Below are 21,724 nucleotides of genomic sequence, written 5' to 3'. Positions count from 1 at the left end.
GTCTGAGGTTTCATAGAGATGGCATTCAGTCTGAGGACTTGTAGAGACAGGATACCCCATTCAGACTGAGAATTTCATAGAGGTTAAAACTAGTGGCTGAGTTCTCAGTAGTCCTCATTGTCAGCTATATTCAGCGAGTCCGGTTTTATCCCAGGCTTTTTCATACCCAGGCCAGCTGGTCTTGGTGAGTTCCCAATAGAACATATCCATTGTCTCAGTGTGTGGGTGCACCCCTCGCGGTCCTGAGTTCCTTGCTCATGCTCTCTCTTCTTCTGCTCCTGATTTGGACCTTGAGATTTCTGTCCGGTGCTCTGCAATGGGTTTTTGATCCTACTGCACGTACTGGCTTTGTGGGAGCCTAGGCAGTTTAGATGCTCACCTTACTAGACCTGGATGGAGGTGGGAGGTCCTTGGACTTCCCACAGGGCAGGGAACCCTGATTGCTCATTGGGCTTTCGAGGGAGGGGGACTTGATTGGGGGAGGAGGAGGGAAATGGGAGGCGGTGGCGGGGAAGAGACAGAAATCTTTAATAAATAAATAATAATAATAATAATAAAAAAAACACTAGTGGCTGACTCCTCTGTTTCTCTGATCTTCAGGCAAGCTGTATTTGTTAAAGTACAAACAAAATATCACCACAGCTTTATTACTTATCTTAAGAAGGGATATTAAAGAATTATCTTATAAGGAATCTTAAAGAATCACAAACCTAAACTTTTATATATGAAAAATAATCAGTCAGCTCTACTTTAAATCTTCAGGGTGCATACTCATGAGCCAACAGGGATTTTGTCTTCTTCTTCTTCTTTTTTAAAATCAGGAAAATGAGGGCAGAAATGGGCACAAAGAATTAATCATCATCTTTGCCCATCAACCAATCCTAGCATGTCAGCTTTGTTCTTGTTTGCTGATCTTAGCAAGCTGCTCACTCAAGTATGTGCCTTTATAAAACTTTGGATTTTTTCTTTGCGTTTTTCACCTCAAAACAAAATATATCTTATTTAACTTTAAGTCATTTTCAAAGCTTTGTTTCAGCTATGATGCACTCTAAACCCTGTGGACACATCTCACAACATCACGATTAAAAGAATTTAAGCTAGCTGGGCTTTTGGGACTCCAATGCTTTTCTTAATCTTTAACCTAAGCAATAGTCTATGCAGTTCCTCAAAAGAAACTAGCTTCGTGAAATTTCCTTGTTCTTATTTTTTATCCTCCGCTGCATCTGCTTTATCAGACAGGGGCAACAATGTATCCTACCTTTACCTATGATAATTTTTCTACCAAACTAACCTCATATATATATATATATGGTTTGGTATATATATATATATATATATATATATATATATATATATATATATATACTGATTTCTGATTTTTCCTTACTGTAATCTCTTATATAACCTTCAATCATCAAAGTTCTGTTTAAATTGAAACTGCTATTATATAAAATCATTGCCTTAGTTAAACAGTGCAGGTTATAAGGAAACCATCTTCATAATAATCCACAGGTAAAAATGCCTAGTAGAACAGGATATTTCTAAGAGATAATCATATGATATTAAGGGCCGTGGGGATCTCCCCATTCCCATTCTCACCAGGCCAGATACCAGAGAAAAATGGCAGTGGCAAACATGCAAAGACACAGCAGTGAGGCATTCTGGGGCTGAGGCTCTGACGGACCTTGCTTTGCTTCCTGGCTGGTTAACTTCCTGAACTTCAACTGCCATCTGTTGCCTCTCTGAAAAGGCTACCAGCACTGATGATAACAACACTACAAATAAATGCTTGATTTTTTTCACCTGGATTATGAAATATATGTCCTAATATTGTTATATTATACCTAACTTTGTTATATAAACTTGGGAGTTTATATAACATAATTTAGTGCTAGTAAATTATGATAAAATTAAAATATATGTTATGTTTCTAGATGCTGTTTTTGAATAGAAAAGTCTCTTTTCACAGTTGGAGAGTTTTTGTTTTACTTTCACCATATTAGTGAAATTCAAGGTTCAACTACATTTAAATTGGATGTACATTAATCAATCATATGCAACCATACATTGCATATGGGTTTAACACTTCAATAAAAATAAACTTATTTACAGTGAATTATACTGATTTGTAAATGTTAGGCATATTTGTACATGGAGGAGGAATAAGGAAAGAGATTTACCAAAAAACACATAAGCAAGTTAGGAAAATCAAGGGCAATTTAGGAATTTTCCATAAATAGTATTATATACAATATCTTCTTAGGCAAATGCTTGCTACTCTGTCCTTACTAATAAATAGAGTAAACTTTTGTGTGTATGTGTTCATTTAACAAATGTTAAAAAAATGATGGGGAGCCACATATAAGGACCAATTGTGGTAGAAGAACTTTAAAGACACAAAAGCAAACACAGTTGGTTACACTGATTTCTGATTTTTTTCCTTACTGTAATGATTAAGCACTATTTCCCAATTGTCCAAAGGCATCTACACAATAAGTTACCAAAAATTATACGCATGTAGATACTACATAGATATGTAGATACTACATATTAGTGCATGCCAATTATAATTAACAAACATCAATATGTATGAAAGTACATGATTTCTTCTAAGCTTCTCACAAAGTTCCTTGGGGGCCTTTCTTTCTTAGCAGCCAGGTTGACTACTTTTCATGTATTCTTTGTTAGCTTGGCTTGCCCTTGAAATACGTATGAAAAATACTTCTTTCCAACAGAAGTCTGGTTTTCATAGGATATGTAAGCATGTTATAGCTTCATCAGTAGTTCACTGCAAACACACGTGCACACACACACACAAACATACCTATTGACCTCAGTGTTAAGAACATTAAAGATAACAAGGAACCAGAGCTCCTTTAAAGTCATGCTCCAGCAACCTGAAGACATTCCTCTAGCGATCACTTCCCTATAGTTCTTACAGTTCCCAGTAGTCCCACAATGGAGAACAAACTTTAAAACATTGTCTTTCAGTACATATTTATGATAAAAGCTGGAGCATCTAATATGGAGGAAATGTATTTGAGGTCAAGACGGTTAGACAATGGGCGAGAAGAACACAGAGTGACAGGTCCATTTCAATATTTTAGATTCTGATTCGGAATCTTGCCTGATGGTTACACGGGGATATCCAGTTCTTGAAAATCAAGAAGCTGTAAAGTTGGGATATTATGTTTAAGTGTCTGTGCATGAGATAATCCCTAAAACAATGTTAAAATAGTAAGAATTAACTACTAATGTTCTCTGCCTAGGATTTGAAATGAATGAAACAACAAAGAATTTTATCAGTAACGTTGAATATACACTTGTTATATATACACTAAGAGTATTTAGTTTTAATTTATAACTGAAAGAAACAGAAATGGCCTTACAAGGTAGTGTTTACTTTTAAAAAGCAATATATTTATTTTACTTTATTTTTAATAGTGTAGCATAATTACCATATTTCTCCTTTCCCTTTCCTCCTCTGAACCCTTCCAAGTATTCTCTTCATTCTCCTTCAGATACATGCCTTCTTTTATCACTCTTATTGCATTTATATATCCATTCCTAGACATACTTGTTCAGCTCTTCAGTCCATATCATGTATGTATGTATCTTTTCAGGGCTGCCCATTTAGCATTGGGCAACAAATTGGTGTACTCTTTCCTAGGAAAGAATTCTTCTTGCATCCCCAGATTTCCTCAGTTGTCTATAGTACTTAGTGTAGGATTGAGGCCTTGTAGAATTTCCCCCATCCACTTTGGCATGTCCTTTGATGTCATCCTTATACATTTCATATTTGGGAAGTCAGGCTGATGAGATTTTATGGGTTTAGCTTCTGATGTTACTAGAAAACACAATCACACAAACAAACTCCCTGATCCCAAGGTTTTTACAATCTGTAACCCTCCTCTGCCTCAATGCTCTCTGACCCTTAATAATAGGGAAATTTTATAGGTGGATTGAATTTTATAGTAAAACTCTGCATATTGCTTTGTTGTGGTGTTCTGTAGCCGTCTCCAAGTGTTGCAAAGAGAAGTTTCGTTGATAAAGGATGAAGACTAAGCTTATGGGTATAAGGACAATGCTTATAGAATATTATTAGGGATTATGCTCATTTAGTAAAGTTGTGGTAGTAGATTCTCCTCCAATAAACATGACTTCACTAACACTGAGTAGTAATCTAGGTTTCCAGTACTAGGCATGCTATCTTTCTTGTTGAATTCATCTTAAGTATAATTACAGATCTGCTGGTTGCCACCTAGGTTAGTGTGTCACTACTGAGCCCTTTGTGCTGTTGTGCCATTCTGTTTGTTGATATGGTTCATAGCATCATAGCCAGATAGGGCTATTGGTTGTCTTCATCCTTTGGAAGATTGTCTGGTATCTTTTAGCACCATGAAAGATAGTGCTTGATGTTGGGAGAAGCATTCAGGTCACTTCCAGCTCATGGGTCTCTGAGCCCTGCTTCTGAAGTACACATTGTCTTCAATAATAGAGTAACCTTCAACCTCTGAGGGATAACCAAGTACAACAGTAATGAGAGGTTTGTTTTGAGCATCTCTTGGGCAATTCTAGCCAACAACTCAAAGGGGGCTTCTCATGTCTTGTATTGGGACTTTTATTAAGTGATCTCTGGTTCTTGGAAGAAGCGCTATCAGCCCAGATGAGAAAATTTATTAAAACCACACATTTATACTTATACACAGAATTAACATGCATTATAGGTTGTTTTATTTTTAGTAGATACCTAGTACAATTCCGTGTGACTTATTCAGACATTCTTATCATTGTACCCACTTCACTCCTTCCTCAGGCATTTACCTTCTTCCCCCATCTCTAAAGGGCCCCTACCAGAACACTTGTATCTTGATATTCTCCTTTACCATCCTTCAACTTTCTTATGTATTTACCTCCCTGCCCCTCCGCCATGGAGACCCATTTCTCATTTCCTCTTTTGGCATCTTGTTATTCCCATTTGGCCTCCTTTTACCTTCGTCTGTATTTATCTCCTCTCCTCTTTAAAGAACCATCTGTTTTTTCCATTTCCATGATCAGATTACTTATATCCTGCTCTTCCCCCTCTCTATTGCTTCCCAGATCTCCTTTCCTGGCAATCATCATATCTTACTTGTGTCATGCTGTTTGCTGATGTGATGTATAGGGATCATAGATTCTATGGTTACTATTGGCTATGCATTCACATCTCAAGATTTGGAGCTAGGAGTCTCCAATGAGAAAGAACATGTGGATTCTGTCTTTCTGGACCTGGATTACCACACTTGTTGTGATTCTGTTATTCAGTTTCATCCATTTACCTGCAATATTCATGATTTTTCTTTATAGCATCTATCAGTGTATTTGTACCAAATTTTCATTATCAATTCATCAGATGAAGGACATTAAGGCTTTTTCCATTTTCTAGCTATTGTAAATAGAACATCAATGAACCTGACTGAGCAACTGTCGATAGGATGTCAAATCCTTTGATTAAATGCCAAGCAGTGGTATAGCCGACTCATCCCGTAGATTTATTTTTAGCTTTCAGAGAATTCTCCACACTAATTTCACTCACTTTTTAATTTCCTAATTTTTCTTGAAATATTTACAGAGAATTCATCTTTCAAATCACAGTCTGGTTTCCATAATGGTTAATTTGGTATAGTTGAACATTTTCTCTGACACTGCTGCTGTTTTTTCTGTTTTTACATTCATCGTGAAAGCATCACAAGTAGAATACAGAAAGGAAACTACAATAAGAATAACTTAAAAGTTATACATTTGAAATGTAACAATTCTATAGAACTACTCTGTCTCCAATCTCTCTCTTGTTCTCCTTCTCTCCTCCAGAAACATTTCTTAACTTTCAATATTGCGGTGGCCAAATTGAATTTGCCTTCTATGTTTTCAATCTATGTTATTTCTCTCTTGACACTTTCTCATTTCCCACCAAGTTTCACATTAGTAACAATGGAAACACAAAACTGGTTAGTCATTGCCTAGGCTTGGTTGGTCAGTTTGCACCAATTCTCTCATATGGCCCATGCACCTACCTAATCATTTGCAAAACAAGGAATATTTTAGCCTTTCTTTCATTCAGTATCCATGATTACTTGTAGGGTCACACCTACTTTTTAGCTATTTCTTGCATTCTATACAATTATTTTAACTTCCTTTCTGATATAATAGTAACTGTATTATAAAGTAGTTTGCAATTACTTCAGAGAATCCATTCTTATTTTAAGATTGAAACGTGGCAAGCTGTTGAGTCAGTCATTAAACAAATACTTGGTGCTTTCGAAGGTAATGTGATTTTTCGGGCCATAGATAAGCAGAAATTGAAGAAGATTGCAGTGGTTTGTATAAGAATGACCCCACAGTCTCGTATAGTATGGCCTTATTGGAGGTGCGGCTTTCTTGGACAAAATGCATCACTTGGAGGGGGCTGAGATTTCGAAAGCACATGCCAGGCCTCAGCTTTCTCTCTACCTCAGTTACTACTCCAGTACCTGCCTGCTCCCTGCCATGCTCCCTGAAATGCTTATAATAGACTAAACCTCTCCTGAAACTGTAAGCAACCCACAATAAAATGCTTTCTTTCCTTAGTGTTGCCTTAGTCATTTGTCTTTCTTCAGTAGTAGATAAATGACTAAGACAAAGACAAACGACAAACTTGGTCTTGTTGAAGGAATATGCCTGTAATCCCAACACATGGGAGGTAGCGAGATCATGAAATTTCTTTCTATTATAACTGACTAATATAGGAAGTACACGTATCAGCAAACTATGATGTGGGTAGGTAAGGAGCTAAATGCTGGAGAACTAGGGAAAAAATAAATATAAAGAAAGAATATTTAAAACATAAGTTTATGATTCATGTAAATTCAAGGAGTTAAATTTTGGATAACACAACATCAAGAGAAACTCATTATCTGAATTTGAAAATTATAAACACACCTCAATGAAACTTTGCATACACACAAACACCAACATGTACATACATATGCATATACACACATGCCTGTGTGCACACATGTACATGCACACACACACAAACACACACACTGTGCCAACAAGGAAATGTGAATAGATACAGAAGAGGCTCTTCTTACAAAATTTGTCATTCTTCAGCCTGAGGATTGTGACAAAAAAAAAATCATCTGGGAATAATGCATCCTATAGAGCTTACAAAGTGGCACTTGGAGAAATTCTGTTTCTTTGAAAACTTTTTTACAGTTGAATTTGCGGCATGAAATAATCCGACATTTAAGGAATTCTCAAACATGTGTGTTTTTCTAGCAAGGTACTATCCTAAATCCCTCCCCAGAATGCAATGAAGTTTCAGGGAAAATGCTAATTCCAAAGACTAGGTGGGCAAAATGTTTTTTTCTTTTTTTTTTTCAGAGAATTACTTAGAAAAAAAATAAAGAACATTTTGCCATCTCCCATATTTTTGCCACCATGGTTTACCAAATTAATTTTGTATTTATCCATAATCTAGCCTTGAATTTTTTTCCATTGAAACTGTAAGCACACCTATCTCCTTACTTTTCTATGCAAAACATAAGAGGACCCTTAAACACAATTCATTTCATGATTGAGTTTTAAAAGACCTAATAATAAAAAGAAAAAGAATGATGTTCAGAGGGCTGAGGAACCAGAAAAGAAGATTCCCAGTGGACAACAGACAAAATTAAACTGCATTACTCATAAATTATGATCTGTTAGATGCCATAATAATGTGTGAGTGCCTACTAATAAAAAAGACAAAAAGCAAAAGAAATATGCTTTTTGAAAGGAAAATGAGCATTTAATAAAAAAGTGGCAATTGCAAAATTAGGAAATTATGCTTTTATAGCCTTCACAATAATACTTGGTTCAGTAAAAAAAATGATCACTAGAGGCTAACAAGGAAGAAATTGCTGATAAGAGTATGAATGTTTATGTAGTTTCAAATACTTCATCGAAATACATAATTAACCATAAAAGAAACAAAGAAGAACTTTAGATAAGAGGAATATTTACATGTTAGTCAAAGTTATCGTAAAAACAATGAGAAAAATCAAATAACCTGTTGCCTGACATAGTGTACTAGAAAGATATAGCATGTACTCATGTACCATTCCAGTTAAAAGTGTATATGCCATGTCTGGCTGGAAAGGGAATTACTCAATGAGTAGGAGAGCTTGCTGTAAAAGCTGGAGGACTTGAGGCTGGCTCTCCAGAATCCACATAAAAAGCTGGGTATAAAGCTTGTAACTCCAGTTCTAAAAGTTCTGAGTCCCTGTTCTGGAATTCAGGGACAAACATGCAGGGCACAGATATATATGCAGGCAAAACACCAGCACACATAAAATAAAAAATAAAAGAGATATACTTTCTTAAGTTTGTAGTCACCCAAGCAGTGTGAGATATGGGTTCCACCTCATGGACTGAGCCTTAAATCTTATCAGAGAGCTGTTGGTTTGTCTCAAAAATTTGTCCCACTATTCACTAGTATATCTTGCAAATATGCCCATATGTGCTTGTAACCCCAGCACTGGGGAAGGCGAATAGGGTCAAGAAGACTGCCGACTTTCTGGCCTGCCAGTCTCGCTAGAAAATCTGTGAGTGCCAGCTTTAGTGAAAGATCCCATCTCAAAATCTCAGATGGAGATCCATAGAGGGAAGAAATGCAAGAAAATGGACTTGCTGAGTCTAACTGAGAAACATCAGAGACTCTCTAAGGGTTATTCTCCAAGTAGATTCCTGTCTTCTTTAATATTTCAGCATCATAAAAGATAAAAACTAAGAAATAAGTCCACATTAAAATGAAACAATAAGTCCAACTAGATAAATGCATTGAATGATCTTATACAGATTGCTTGTAAGTAGGATAAATTATACTATGAAAATAATATTGGTACAATTGACATAATCTAGTTCCCAAGTAAAATGCCATATGGTTGCACCCATAATCTCATTTCCTAGGGACTTTAAAAAAAAGGATCTTCATTGGAATTTCTGAAATTTTTAAGAAGAGTGTCCCTTCTTTATTTCCTAATTTTTAGCATCTGCTGACCCTTGCAGAGCAGGGCCTAAATTGACGATAACTATAATTTTTATTTTTATCTTCTCATACTTTATGGTCTACCACTTCATCTTAGTGTTGGTTAAACTTTGTTTAACATCCACACATCTCTGCAGTCTAACAGTATCATTTCTCCTTCTGTGATTATATATAATGTTTGCTGAAAGAAAAAATTTCCTTTGCTTTGACTGTTTTCTTCATGGATGACACAGTAATTGTAAATGTGTTCAACCACTTTTATTCTTTATCGTCATTATATGTAAAATGTACTAAGTTAATTAATATAATGCAGATTTTTTACCTTTTTTTGGTAGTTTAAGTGGTGGAGGAATGAAAGAACAAAATCTTGTATTTGTAAATAGGTATGTCAATATAATCTATTTGTTTTATCTCATTTACTCCTTATCATAAGTCAGTAAGAGAGAAAATTTTGATTCAGAAATATTGAGCATCTTGCCTAAGGTAAGCTGGGATAGTGTGATTTAAGAAAAGTTCTCTAGGGAAATGCAACTTCAAAGTATTCAAGATATTATATTACAGCCATCAAAATGGCCAAGAACAATAAAATAAATGACAGTTCATTCTGATGAAGATTTGGGATAAAAGGAAAACCCATCCATTGCTGATAGAAGTGCAAAGTTCTACAGCTGTAATAACTTGTTTGTTTCTGGCTGCTCAGCCCTGAAATAACCACACTTGGCCCATTAGCTCTAGCTTCTTATTGGCTAGCTCTTACATGTTAATTTAACCCATTTCTATTAATCTGTGTATCACCATGTGGCTGTGGCTTTCCAGGTAAAATTCCAGCGTCTGTCTCAGGTGGGGCTACATGGCTTCTCTCTGAATCCGGCTTCTTTTTCCCAGCATTCAGTTTATTCCTCCCCCTCCCCCTTCCTACCTATTTTCTGCCCTGTGCAGGCCTAAGACAGTTTCTTTATTTACCAATTGTATTCACAGCATACAAAAAGGAATTCTACATCATGTCTCCTTTTCCGTTTAAATAAAAAAGAAGGTTTTAACTTTAACATAGTAAAATTACATATAACCAAACAGTTACCAAGCAAGAATTATAGTTACAATATTTATTTGCTTTATCTCTTATCATAACTAAGGAAAACTATAACTATTACTATATATTCTTCAACTCCATCAAAGACTCCAGAAGGATATAATATTACCTAAGTAAACAGGAAGTGCATTGTAATCCTTATTTAAGAGCTTTTTTACCATTTGAGTTTCCTCTTTTAACCATTCTTTATTTATATCTATATCCCATTTTTAAACTTAGTTATTTGTTTGCTTGATGCTGAGATTTGGAGTTCTTTTATACAATTTAGTTACTTTCCTTCTACTAAACTTGTAGTAAAATCTTTTCCCATCCAGCATCCTGCTGCTTTGTTCAAATGACAGTTCCCTTTTCTGTAAAGAAACTTTTCAGTTTCATGAGATTCTATTCATTAATCATTGTTCTTAATGCCTGCACAGTTGTTGCTCTGTTTAGAAAATCTTTCTGTGCCAATAAATTCATGACTGAAAAAAAGAAAAAAAAAGTTCTCATAGTGCAAATTTTAGACTTGGATTATGAAGGGCAATTTCTAGCTCTCAACTTGGGCAACTTAATAGATAACAGTATTAAGTAGGAAGATGACCAACTACCACACCTGTACAAACACATCACACACCTCCTTTCAGGAAACTTGCTACCTAGAATGTAATTGCACAGTATCTTTGTTGTCTTTATAGTTCTAAATTAAATTCAGTATATGGTACATATTTGTGTGTGTATGTGTGTGTGTGTGTGCGCGTGCACACACATGTGCTCCTATGTGTGTGTTTCCTTTCTTTCATGTACTCTTCTGGAACTTGGTTCTTCCAAATAGTCACTTAATTTTATAATATCTTTGTAGAGTAGATAATACAGATATTATTGTGCTTTTTTTCCTTGGGAAGAAATTGGAACTCGTGTTTAGGGTGTTAGTAAGTACACAGAATTGGGTATGGGAAGATATTCTTCTTTGTCCTGACATTAAATAATTTTCTAAATAATAATTGAATTCATCTAATAATCACCACCCTTTGACACTGCCACACAATTTTCTTAAAGCTCAATTATAGTCTTTATCATACCTGCTACACTGTAGAGTTCTTTCTAATCACATCAGAGAGTGTAATTAAATTCATGATCTTCATCATTGTCTTTGGAACAAAGTTTCATACATAGTGGGTAATCAGCAAATCTCTAATAACACATCAGATGTAGTAAATATAAAATGGTGATATTTTGTAGCTTTATATTAAATTTCTTTATAAGCTCAATTACAGGAAAGCCTTTATTTAAATTTTGCAAGAAAGGTGCAAAATGAATGTGAGAATAGGGGGTTTTCAATTCACAATGTCCCCAGTAAGTAAAGACTGCAGGTGTCTACCAGGCATGGATCTGTTTTTGAACCATGACAAATGTAATTAGCAGGTAGATTCCAACTTCAATCATCGAGGGGTTGAGTATAATTATGCAGCTGCATAGAGAAGTCAATAATCATAGGTGAGAAAAAAAGCAGTAGACACCGAGCTTCAGTCTTAGGTACATTTCCATTTGTGGTGATGCCAAAAAGGGTGGAAGTCATTTTGATCACATTGTCATAATATGATCAGAGTGAGCTGATGTCACTCAGAAACTGACAAAGAATGACTTTTTCTTTTTAAACTGTGAACGGCCTTTGACCCAGGAAATAATTATCTTCCACATTGGTAACCTGTTAACAGAAAGTGCAAGCCAATATTCAAGCAATTATGGATTTTTTTAGCCCAACACATTGCCTTGGAGCACTCTTTTCCCTAAGCAGCTCCTCTGAAAGAAAAGAAAAGGACATCTCCTAGCAACACCCCCCACCCATCTTTTTTCTTTAAAGGCTAAATTTGATGTCCTTTCTTATTGTAACTGGTAGAGTTACTATCTTGGAAACTATTAAGTCATTTTAAATGCAAAGAGAATAGCATAAATATGGGGTATAAAGCAGGAAAGTAAAAAAAATCATTAACAAAGGATATGAAATCCTTTTATAAATATATACTTTGGCAACTGTGTTTTTCCTAAGCTTGGAAAAAATAGTTGATATCAATGACAGGGAATTTATTAGTATGTTCCTAAACATCACAAATTACAAACTGTTGCTTTATTAGTTTATTATAATTACTGTGATCTTTTTTTAAAAAGGTTAATGTCACATAAGGACTTCTCAATTAAGTTTCAGGTTAAGACTGCTATCTCCAAACTTGTTTAGGGTGTAATAATTCTAGACTTAATTTCTTGTTTCTTTAGTTTTATGGATATAGCAAAAAAATTGTTTGATTTTTCTTTGCAATACATCTATGTGAATTGTCCCTTCATGAAAAGACTTTAATCAGGTCCACATCAGCTTGTTTATAAATCTTCGCTCCTGTCTTTAAGGGCTGTCTACAAATGATCAAAGCTCTTCCCTAAGAACACAAAAGGAACCTTTTTGAAACAATATCTATATTTATGAATGAAATTTTATTGAAATCCACCATGTCTATTAGTGGCTATTTTTGTACGGCAGTGACACAGTTGAGCAGTTGGTACTGTGTTTTTGGGTGACCTCAGCTACAAACCTAACATCCCAATCTTAGTAAGTTAATCAAAGAAAACCTTATTCATACCCTCAAAACCTGCATTTCTGTCAGTCCTCTTCTGGGTGGGATGTCTTATCTTTCTGTGTATTATACCCATGATTATGGATAAGACTAGACTCCTGGACTTTCTTATAATTAATTGGGTTATATGACTGAGTTTTGACTGATAGGATAAAAGTTTGGTTGTGGATAACAGTGATGTGAGGTATATTATATTTTTTATATCTTACATTTACCTTAAAAAAAACCTCAGATCTTGTTACTGTCTACTTATGCTTCTACATAGCTCAGTTACTAGAAGATTGTGTCTATAACTTATATTGGATTTTATAAGAATGAGAAAATAATCACATTTTGTATGCACCGAGAATATAGTGTGGATATTATTGCAGTGTTGCCTAACTTATTCCTTCTAATACATGCATGGAATCTATTCTTGAAATTGACACATTGTTTTTGGATCACCTAGAATGACACGCTTGGGATTTATATTGAAAGACAGATAGGGAATCATGCATTGAAATCAGGATATCTGGTAGTTGAGCCATTGTGGAAAAGAGACAGTTAATCATGAGTGTACCATTCTGGGTATGAGCATGAGGCATCTATATGGGACCTGAAACTCATGCTGACAACACCAGTCTTGAATGAAATTATTTCTCAATTTATGATAAAAGGGTCTCAGAAACTAGACATGAACATGAATAGAAAGTGGAAACTTATAGATGCCTCCTATTGCTCTGAGCAACAGAAACTAATCTTGGGATCATAATAAGAGGTACAATTAAAACTGGATCATGCTATAATACTCCCAGGATAACAAATGTGAAAAGCTTTCTTTGTCAGAGTCAGGATTGGGGCAATCTTCAAAGTGTAAATATATATGATTTGATTGCTATGTAGACCACACTTAAGGTTATAAATGTCTAGGTTCCATAACAAGGATTTACTATCTGTTGCTTTGGTGTGCTTGAAACCATTAAAACATGTTAAAATGCAGACATCTCACCGTGGGTAATAGAGAAGATGAAGGTAATTTACAAAAGTGATTCAAAACCTCAGAAAAGTCTTACCCCCTATCAAATGCCTTCTGAAAGAAAAATCCCCTCTGTAAATTAGAGAGGAAAACAAATTGAAAACAGCCTTAATCCTTTACCCAGTGGGATGAAAGAGAGAACTCCAGAGAAAAATGTCATAAGCACCCAATATTCTTGGACAAAGAACATCCACACTGTGAAAAGCTTGCTGTGTTCTAATTAGTCTTAGGCAAATGAGCCCTTTACCCTGAGATGATCTCTTATTTTTTTAATAAAAAGAAGCATAATATTCTAGGTTTGGGTAGGAGGAAACACACATTCATTAACATAAAAGAGTTGTTACATTTTCCAGGTCATTTTGTCCTTTGAAAAGAGACATTGGAGAAGAAAGGATCCCTCTGGTCAGAGAACTTTTTAATCTTATCAGTAGAACTCCTACCTGATCTATTTTATCTTACTTCACTTACTTCTAGTGCCCTCAGACTGGGCAATCCAGAAATCCCAAATAAAAGCCTCTTTTATTGATCTTCAGCAATTATAACATGAGCAAATTTTAAAAAAAGACTCCTAAAACTCATGATTTCTTTTAAGTTTACATAGAGTGCTAATTGTTGCTGTTGATAGAATAATTTCTTTCAGAGTTCAGTAACATAATTCAGTTCGGTCACAAATTTATGATACTCAAAACCATAAATGCCTTACTCTTCCATGGATGAATAACTAAACATAAATTATCTGCAAAGAATAACTTACTTTTCTATGAAGTATAGGCATAGTTTCTGGATGATTCACTCAGGGATTCACCAGACTGTAACCTATACATAGACTGGTTTTCACTATCTATCAACTGATGCTTGAACCCTTAAACTGGTACAACTTCATTTCTTATAGAAATAGGTCGGGCTTTGAGCCTCAACACCTGCCCACTCTCCTTTGCTATGTAGCTCTACCGCTGCTTATTTGTCCAATGGAACAAGAAAGCAACTCTGTTACTTTCCCCATTTCTGACTTACAAACCCTCTTAGAAGGGTTCTCCTGATCTAGGTATAGTCAACAGTACACCCTTTTGAGCAACACAGAATCAACTGATAGAGACCTTGATATAACTGCCAAATCCCTTCATCTTTCCATACAATATAACATTAAATGATATGATAGAGATATCCTATAGTATCCTCAGATCATTTCACCTTACTTCTTTAAGACTCCCAAAGTTTTCCATTTCATTTACAGTAAAACCCCATGTAGTCCTTAAGGTTCAGTATTCTCCATTTTCTGCCTCTCAAACCCAGTCTCACATCTCATGTGCTTTGGCTTCTATGTCAGGAAGTCACTGACTTGTTGCTGCAATGGGTTTACACCTCTGCACTTCCCTTCTCTTCCCTGGGGTTTTCATAGGGCTCGTGACATCTGTTGTTCAGGCCTTGAAAGAAATGCTAACTCACATTTAACATTTGTTTTTACAGTATATCTGGGTTTTGAAAAGTGTGCTTTCTAGTTTTTATGTTTATTTTTTTTACAATATAATTTTGCCTCTTGAGTTAGACACCTAATTTCACCTCTAGGAAGTCTCAACAATGCCTTCCTTACTCAAGTAGACATTGCTTTTGTTTGTTTATTTGATTTTCAGTAAATTTATTCACTGTGTAGTCTCAGATTTAGAAAACACCCATAGACCCTTCATTCTAATAAAGGGACATTGACAAATTCAACATTTTTTTGTAAAGCATGAAACTTTTGTTCCCATCGTTGTTCATGGGAATGTTCTCACCAGTCTAAAGACTTGAATATCATTTTTCCTTGGTTTTCATGTCCTGTTCTCTCACACTACCTTCTATTGAATTATAGTTATTACTCTGTAACTAAAAAGAGGTATACGCATAGGAATACACCATTTTTGTTTAGCTCTTTCTATAGCATACATACATAAAGCAATTTTTATATTTTTATACATAAATATTAATTCATTATACTCTTTTGTTCCCACCTAGGTTAATTTGAATTGTTGATACAAAGAATGTCTTCAAGGGGATGGATTTCTATAGGCAGATTTTTCATTTGGGTACCAGCTCACAAAAAAAAAAAAAAAAACACGGAGACATATTATTAGTTATGAAAGTTTGGCCAATAGCTTAGGCATGTTTTGAGCTAGCTCTTATAATATAAATTAATAAATTTCTTTTCATCGGTGTGCTGCCCCAAGGCTCATTACCTCATTTGTGTGCTGTCCACCCTGATGTCCTGCTGCCTCCCTCCTCACATCTCTGCCCCTTTTTCCCATCCTCCTCTTTGCCTGGAAATCCTGCCTAGCTATTAACCATTTAGCTTTTTTTATAAAGCCAATCAGAGTAACACTTCTTCACAGTGTACAAAAGGTTATTCCACAAAGGACATCTCTACCTGTTCTCTTCTGCCCTCTAGCAAGTGCTGTGAAAATGCTGAGCACAGTACTGCTTGGTATCTGTCCTCTAGGTGTACTTTGCACGCTATGTGATAGGACATAAAAGAATTAGCAGAGTTCAACTCAGATATGGTTTATAGCACATCAAGTCAAGAATCAAATTGGAGGACTGGGAGCCACATGTGACCACAAAACAATTTTTATTGACCCAACCAGGGTTTAGCAACATCCATCAAGCAGCTCACTGACAGCTACTTGATATTTTCTAGCTGTAGCGACAATTCTATTGAGCTCTTTAGAAATTCTTCTCATCTATCTCCATGTTTGCTGTCCTTTCCCAACCATCAAAACTCATTTATGATCAGGTCATTTGACCCAGGGGCACTGGTCTTTTAAAAAATATGTTAGAACAAGAGGGGATTTTAAGCTATCATTTCCTCTTTTATATTATTGGGCATGATGGCACAAAGTATTTGAATTTTTCTGATAAAAGTTCATATTCTTTTGGTTATATGAAATTTAAATATTCTTTCAAAAGAAGATGTAGATGACCAGTGCAAAAATTTATACTTAAAAACTCTTCAAGTAGTGTTTCTTTAAAGGGAACTATTTTGGAGTTCACGGTACTCAGATTTAAGTGAACCTGTGTTGAATTTGAAGAAATCATCATTAGGTCTTATGCAAATTTGTTTTCTTATTCTTCTTCAATTTTGCAAAGTAACTTTCAAAGTGACTAGTAGATATAGAGGAAGACATAGCAAAGAATAGAGTTCATCTACTCACATTTTATGTTGCTATGTTAGCTCCTGTGCACAATGTTCCTATGTACTCACAGTGATTACTCTATTATGTCCAAATTCATGTATGTCTGGCTCATGTTCTGCTTAGCTGTATGCATTAATAAATACTTCACGGATTTGGACTCATGTTTTGTGAATTCATTTAATAATGATTACTTTACTTGCTGAAGGCTGGTGAACTTTTGTTTGAATTAACTATAGCATCTTGTCAAATATTTGCTGACCTTCTATGTAGTAGGCACTATAATAGATCTATAGTGTATGCAGAATTTAGAGATAAGAAAATATGCTGATAATTTAGTAAAAAATCTGCAAAGGAAGCTGACTCAGAAGAATAGATTGACTGCACTAGGGGGTCACCAATTATCAGACATAGTATTGTAACCCCAATGTTTCTGCTTTTCTTTATTTTTATGTTTAATTTTTTATTGTAGAAAACTACTTATTACAAATTCATAAAAAATTCTGGGTCACTCCTTCCAACTAAATATGTAATGAATGCATATACATGTGTATATGTATATATCATCAGATATTCATTTTTCTTTCCATAAAATTTGACACTTTTAAATTTTGCACTTTTTAAAGGATACTATATATACTATGACTCTTTAAAAATGAGTAATTTGGGTTTATTTTTATTTTATTACATAAAAAATAGACTAATCTTGCATTGTGGAGTATGTAAGACCTTATAAGGTCATAATATTAGATACAATCCAAAACTATAAAAATACCTAGAAAAAAATTAACATTGAGATCGTATTTTATTTCTGTATTTTTATTTAAACTTTTTCATTCATTATATTTTAATTATATTCTTTCCCCTCCCTCACATCGTCCAGGATGCTTCCACTCCCTATATATCCAAATTCATGTTTCTGTCTTTTTCTAAGAAAAACTCAAACAAAAACCAACAAAAAACAATTAATCCAAAAAATTTACACAAAACATGTATTATTCTACTTAAAATAAAGATAAATATAGAAGAACAGGTTTGCTAAATTCAGATTGTGCTGACTTTCAGCAGATTTATTTTTTAGTATTTATTGAAATACAAAATTGAAGGTTTTGAGAAATTTTCAAAGAGAGCTACCGTCTTCTGTCCTTTTATTTTCTAAAACAATACCCTAACTACTGTTGATGCAATTGAACACAACATAATATAGCATTCAAAAGTCAAACTATCTAGATGCAATCAATAGATTTTGACAGTACTATAGGGAATTATACAGGTTTTAAGCAAATACTCTACCAATAAGTTATGCCCCCAAAATTTTTATATATTCTTCATATTTTAGAATATGGCTATATATCACTTCTGCAGTAAACCAACTGCCTTTTCACTTTTGCTCAAGGACCATCTCTGTATTTTAAACAAAATAGAAGTGACTATGGGCAAAAATGGATTTTCAAAGTAACTATAATACTTATAAGATATATTACATATGGTGTACTATGATAAACAATGTATCCTCAATATCCTCCTTAATATTACCCTTTGAGGTAGTTATATCTCTATTTTCTCCTTTACAATCAGGGGTTAGGTAAGAACACTGCATACCTTTCCCAAGGTCAAGACGTAAGTGACTCAAACTGCCACATGCAATTTCATCAAGATAAATGACCATACGTTAGCTTCCTTTCTAGTATTTAAGTTAATATTGTCTTAAGCTTTCAGTGTTTTATGAGCTCTTCAAAGATTTGATCTTTCTTCAAATGATCACAAGGTGGCAGTGTATCAAACTTTGATACACTACAGTATGTTGGCAATTGCCTGGGTTATAAACTTGACAAGTGATTGATACTTATTTCAACAAAAGAAAGCTATAGAAATTGTTACAGCTTTACTAGAAACTCAAATTATATGCTTTGTTTTGGTTTTACCAATTTTTTTTAATTCCCTGTTTTTCTGAGAAAAGGTCTCACTATATAGCATAGTCTAGAAATGGCAATCCTTCTTCCTCGGCCATTTGTACTGAGTGGGTAAATATCTGTGATTGTGCCTAGATTAGACTTTTTCCTCTTTATTTGAAGATATAGAAATATAACAATCTTTGTGTTTTTATATGAAATGTAAGTACTTTAATGTAAACCTATTTCTAGGACCTAAAATTTGCATGAATTTCTTACTTGAAAGCATTTGTCAGGTCAGTATTATTTTTGATTATACATGCTCTGCTTTCAGGAATCATGATAGAATTCATCTAGTGGCAAAAATAATGTTAGAAAATTACAAGACTTTTTGCAGACCTTAAGAGTGAATAAACTGTAAGTTTAAAATCATTATTGTGCAAATGACTGATATTTCTTCTAATTCATGTGAACTTTTAATTCTACAACTATTACTTTCAGCTCCTTATTATCATTTTTGAGTTATAAATATCTTTCCTTAACCTAAATCATTAGGAGAACTTTTACTAACGAGGCATAATATTATAGAACTGATATTTCATATAGATAGAGAATGAGTCAGATGTAAAATTTAGAACATCATATTTCTTGGATGTAATTTTTAATTAACTTTTGTCTTCATGCAGTGGATTAAGGATTTCCTAATAATATTCAAATGATAACAAGGAAGACCTTTCTGAGAAGGGCATACACAGACATATTGTTAGTCTGATAAAAAACTTGAGGTCAAAAAAATTTGTTACATCTCTACAATTCAGAATTTCTACCATACTTTTGTAACTTTCCTGTGAGTATCTCTTTCACAGACACATGTTGGCTTGCAGAAGAACACAAAGTAGCACGATGAAGACTTACAGATAATTCTTGAATTTAGACCCCTCCTTTAAGCATGGAGAAAATGAAACACAAATGTTCTTTTGGTATCTGCACAACATTTTTCTTTATTTCTCTTGGTATGATAAAATATCTACCTGTAAAAAATAAGTCTCTCTCAATTTCTATGAATAGGTAACAGAAACAAAAATGTAGTAGAAGTAAATATTAAAACCAATGGAGAAAAGATGATTGCTTTCTTGTCAAATTCAGATTTATAAAATAAATATTGCTTTTGTGTGTGAGCTTTAAACTCAAGCATTATCTCCAAATGCTTTTTTTATTGCTTTCGGTAATGCTGCCAATTTTCTGGGAACAAATTCATCTAATGAATTCTATTTGTTTTACATGTTACTCTCTTCAATTTATCTTTTCCAAGAAATATTTCTTATTTAATTCTATTTATATACATACATCTTTTCATAAACATCTATTTTATTCCTTCCTTTGTGTCTTTTACAGTTTGGTGTATACTGCCCAGAGGAGACTGAAGGGAACTTTGAACTCTACACTTGCTATCCTAGTAGATACTGATTAGCATATATATAAACCTTCTAAAATTTAATGATATGGTCTTTGGAATATTCATATTATCATGGAAAATAGATTTTTTGCAATTCTATTTTAGCTTAAAATGTTTTCATTCATCATCTATGAGCCATTTTTTAATTTAATCATTATTTTATATTCCAACCTCAGTTTCCCTCTCTCAGTTCCTCCCATTCCCATACCCACCTCTTATACACCACCCCCGAGTCCACTCCTCCTCTGTTTCTGTTCAGAAAGGATTATGCCTCCAATGGGTATCAAAAAAGCATGACATATCTAGTTGAGGTAAGACTAAGCACCTCCCTTTGTACTGACACTTGACTAGGCAATCTAACAGGAGGAATAGGTTTCCACGAGCCAAACCCTGCTCTCTGTGTTAGTAGTCCTACAAGTAGCCTAAGTTACACAAGTGTCACATATATACAAAGGACCTAGGGTCTGTCTCATGTAGTCTCCTTAGTTGTTGGTTCAGATTCTGTGAGTTCCTATGAGCCAGATTAGTTATGTCTGTGGAATTTCATGTAATATCCTTGACCACTTTGGATCCTCTAAGACAACTTCATGAATAGAACACCAGTAGCACAGACACTAAGACTGACAGTTAATAATAAATGGGACCTCATAAAACTGAAACACTTCTGTATGTAAAGGACACTGTCAATAGGACAAAACAGCAGCCTACAGAATGTGAAAAGATCTTTACCAGCTCTACATATGACAAGAAGATCTTCAAAGTATTTAAAGAATTTGAGAAACTAGATATCAAAAACACTAATCATCCAATTGAAAATGGGATACAGACTTAAGAAGAAATTTTTCAACAAAAGAATCTCAAATGGCAGAGAGACACTTAAAAAACTGTTCAGCATCCTTAGCCATTAGGGAGCTACAAATGAAAATGACTTTAGATTCCATCTTATATCTATCAAAATAGCTAAGATCAAAAACACAAATGACAGCTTATGCCGGAGAGGATGTAAAGCAAGGTTAACCCTCTTCCATTGCTGCTGGGAGTGCAAACTTATACAATCACTTTGAAAACCAATATGACAATTTCTCAGAAAATTGGGAATCAAGACCCAGCTATACCACTCATGGGCATATACTGTAAGGATGCCCAACATACTACATGAAACATCTACAACTTCTTTGATGAAATGTGGTAACTCACAAAATTACTAAATTATGGTTTCTGATGGTAACTCAAATTTTAAGATGACTATGCTATTTGAAGTTTTTCATGCTTTTTATCTAATGCTTAGGAGAGTTAAAATCAGATATGCTGGCTGTCTTTCTCATATGTTTTTTTTTATAAACAAAGAATATAGATGCTTTTTTTTTTGGAGGAAATAGGAAAATACAGTTCCCTTAGGTTTCCTGGGTATATTTTAGATACAGCTAGAATGTACAATCGTTTACACACATGATT

This window comes from Microtus oregoni, unplaced genomic scaffold (genome assembly GCF_018167655.1).
Source record: "Microtus oregoni isolate MIOR12 unplaced genomic scaffold, Mior012 000018F_ref0000195, whole genome shotgun sequence".
Classification (NCBI taxonomy): Eukaryota; Metazoa; Chordata; class Mammalia; order Rodentia; family Cricetidae; genus Microtus; species Microtus oregoni.
Note: the sequence above shows the minus strand (reverse complement) of the source record.